Raw genomic sequence first — 4,161 nt, forward strand, 5'->3', positions numbered from 1 at the left:
ATAAAATCAACCCTTCAGCCTCTCAGCTCAGATGGATGTTTTGGCTACGGGGCAGCTTTCAAAGCTGCTTCAGTTGTTTTTGCTTTCATTTTTTTCTGTTTTTTTTTCATTTCTCCTTAAAACTGTCTTGATTTAATAAAAGTTAAATGTTTTCCTAGGAAAATCGGGCCGGGTGGTTTGTGATTCTTTTATGTACAACACGAATGTTACATTATTCAACAATTGAGGAATACACGGAGCTCTGCCTGCCTTTGCTGGGTGTTCATGGGGTCCAGGAGGGTATCGGGGACACCCCAAGGGCTGCAGGGTCCCAAGCCTTAAAGAATTTTGTTTGCTTGTTTTTCCAAACTAATAAAATACCAATAGCTCTGGATAAACTCATCTGAACATTTTGAGGTTAAATTAACAAAATGAGAAACCCTGAGCTCAGGCAAACAGCAATAATGCCTGCTTGGGGAAGGGGAAAAGCACATTTTTATATGGAAAGTCCATCTGTAAGCAATTGTGCTAATGCCTTAAAGATGATCAGCTCAGGCTTTTGGAGTCAGACAGGAAAACAACCCAAAATCTTATCAGGAAAGAGATTTTTCAACCTGAAAACAGATTCTGTCAAAGAGTCAAAGGCCCAGATTTGGGCTCTGCCAGAAGAGACTTTAACAAGGCCCAGTTGGAAGAGAAACGCTGAGTTCAATTACCCYGAACCTCAAACACCCTTGGAGGGAGAACAGAAACACAACCCCAAACACGACCCCAAAGGGGAACCCAAAGGAAACAGAAATTCCAGAGTGCCAGGTCTCATCCTGGGGCAGGTGTTCCACTGAAGATGGGAAAAAAAAACCCAAAACTGAGCCTGGAAAATGCATTCCCTGGATGATCCAGAAGGGCAGGGCCACCAGAGAGAGCAGGAACCCGGTGCAGAGGTAGGAAATGTCCTGGCCTGCTGCTGGAAAGACGGGAAATTTTGGGAGGTTTTGGTGGGAGGGAGCTCAAAAGAAACAGAAGGCAAAAAATTCAAGTTTGGTGAAAATGTATTTCAGCATTAATTATCATTTCACTCACTTCTGATCTTCTCTTTTCCCAAACTATTTACGCTCAACTTTGACATTAAAATTTCATTGGGTTTGCTCAGATCTACTTTATTTAGCAGTGTTTAATTAGACTTTGGAGAGCATACATATATTTATATGAAAAATTCAGAACTACCCTAAACTGAAATAATATTTCACGACAAAATGTGATCTTTTTTTTAATTTTTTTTTCTTTAAGTGCAAACTATTTCCTGGTTTTCCAGCATTATCAGTGATCTAAGGAGCCTGTGGTTCTGCCTGTTCTTTATTTCCTGCTCGTTCCACTGAAGGGATGAAATCACACAAAAGTTCCTTGCAAGTAATTATTCAACAAGACAAAAAAAAAAAAAACCAGCAATTAGGTCATGACTTTCAGAGAGAATTAATGAAAACATTTTACATGTGCAGAATGGGTTTTAAATGCCAACGTGTTTCAGTTATTTATTCGCTCATGCAAAGGGTTTGTCCGTGGCGATCTGACCCACGTTATAACCACATCCCTYCATTAATTATAAAATCTCCAGCAGTCACAAATGATGTTTGCCAGCAGCTAAACTGCACGAAATGTGCTCGGCAGCACATGGCAGGAGATATTGATGGGAGAGGAGAGAAAATCCGAGGGAACGTCGCTGTTTGGGCAGATTCGCTCCGGTTCATCTCCCTGTCCGCGGAGCTTCCCGGTGAAGCCGCAATTCCCGATTATTTAAAAGGTCACCGCCTTTCTCRCGCGGGGGCTGCTCGGGGTTTAGCGGCTCCTTTTAGGTTATTTCGGATTAATTTGGGGTCTCCGCTAAATCGGTTCTCGGGACGCGGCTGCGGCTCCGCTCCTTGGGCGACACCGCCACCTAACGCTGATCCCGGGCGAGCCGAGCTCCGGGAATGGGCTCCGGGAATCCTGATATGGGGAACGGGCTCAAATCCTGATACCGGGAATGTGCTCCGGAATCCCTCACACCGGGAATGTGTTCAGAAATCCTGATATCGGGAATGTGCTCAGAAATCCTGCCCGGAGCATCCCCTGACTCGGGAATGTGCTCGGGAATCCTGATATCGGGAATGGGCTCCGGAATCCTGATATCGGGAATGTGGTCCAGGAATCCCGATACCGGGAATGTGCTGAGAAATCCTGCCCGGAGCATCCCCTGACTCGGGAATGTGCTCGGGAATCCCGATATCGGGAATGTGCACTGGAATCCTGATATCGGGAATGTGCTCCGGAATCCTGATATCGGGAATGTGCTCCGGAATCCTGATATCGGGAATGTGCTCAGAAATCCCTGATACGGGGAATGTGCTCCAGGAATCCCGATATCGGGAATGTGTTCAGAAATCCTGATATCGGGAATGCACTCGGGAATCCTGATATCGGGAATGTGCACTGGAATCCTGATACCGGGAATGAGCTGAGAAATCCTGATATCGGGAATGGGCTCAAATCCTGATATCGGGAATGGGCTCGGGAATCCCTGATACAGGGGATGTGTTCAGAAATCCTGATATCGGGAATGCGCTCAGAAATCCTGATATCGGGAATGTGCTCAAATCCTGATATCGGGAATGCGCTCAGAAATCCTGATATCGGGAATGTGCTCAAATCCTGATATCGGGAATGAGCTGAGAAATCCTGATATCGGGAATGTGCTCGGGAATCCTGCCCGGAGCATCCCCTGACACCGGGAATGCGCTCCAGGAATCCCGATATCGGGAATGTGCTCGGGAATCCTGATATCGGGAATGTGCTCAGAAATCCCTGATACGGGGAATGTGCTCAGAAATCCCGATATCGGGAATGCGCTCAGAAATCCTGCCCGGAGCATCTCCTGACACCGGGAATGGGCTCAGAAATCCCGATATCGGGAATGAGCTCCAGGAATCCTGATACCGGGAATGTGTTCAGAAATCCCTGATATCGGGAATGTGCACTGGAATCCTGATATCGGGAATGTGCTCCAGGAATCCCGATATCGGGAATGGGCTCGGGAATCCTGATATCGGGAATGTGCTCTGGAATCCTGATATCGGGAATGGGCTCCGGAATTCTGATACCGGGAATGTGCTCAGATATCCTGATATCGGGAATGTGCTCAGAAATCCTGATACAGGGAATGCGCTCTGAAATCCTGCCCGGAGCATCTCCTGACACCGGGAATGGGCTCAGAAATCCCGATATCGGGAATGAGCTCCAGGAATCCTGATATGGGGAATGTGCTCGGGAATCCTGATATCGAGAATGTGCTCCAAGAATCCCGATACCGGGAATGCGCTCCAGGAATCCTGATACCGGGAATGTGCTCAGAAATCCTGCCCGGAGCATCCCCTGACTCGGGAATGTGCTCAGAAATCCTGATATCGGGAATGAGCTGAGAAATCCTAATATCGGGAATGTGCTCCGGAATTCTGACACCGGGAATGTGCCTCAGAAAGCCCTGATACAGGGAATGTGTTCAGAAATCCTGATACCGGGAATGTGCTCGGGAATCCTGATATCGGGAATGCGCTCAGAAATCCTGCCCGGAGCATCCCCTGAAACCGGGAATGTGCTCAGAAATCCTGATATCGGGAATGCGCTCAGAAATCCTGATATCGGGAATGTGCTCCGGGAATCCCGATATCGGGAATGTGCTCGGGAATCCTGATATCGGGAATGTGCTCGGGAATCCTGATATCGGGAATGTGCTCGGGAATCTTGTCCGGAGCATCTCCTGACACCGGGAATGCGCTCAGAAATCCTGACACCGGGAATGTGCTCGGGAATCCTGATACCGGGAATGTGCTCCGGAATTCTGACACCGGGAATGCGCTCAGAAATCCCGATACCGGGAATGTGCTCAGAAATCCTGATACAGGGAATGCGCTCCAGGAATCCTGATATCGGGAATGTGTTCAGAAATCCTGATACCGGGAATGTGCTCGGGAATCCTGATATTGGGAATGTGCTCCGGAATTCTGACACCGGGAATGCGCTCCAGGAATCCTGATATTGGGAATGCGCTCAGAAATCCTGAGACAGCCCGGGCAGGAGGAGAACCCTTAAACCAGAGCATTTTGTGTTTGGTGCCGTGCTCATCCCTGCAGCCTCTCCCTGGAATTCTGC

Source organism: Malurus melanocephalus, unplaced genomic scaffold (genome assembly GCF_030028575.1).
Source record: "Malurus melanocephalus ecotype Western Australia unplaced genomic scaffold, MMel_1.1 scaffold_469, whole genome shotgun sequence".
Classification (NCBI taxonomy): Eukaryota; Metazoa; Chordata; class Aves; order Passeriformes; family Maluridae; genus Malurus; species Malurus melanocephalus.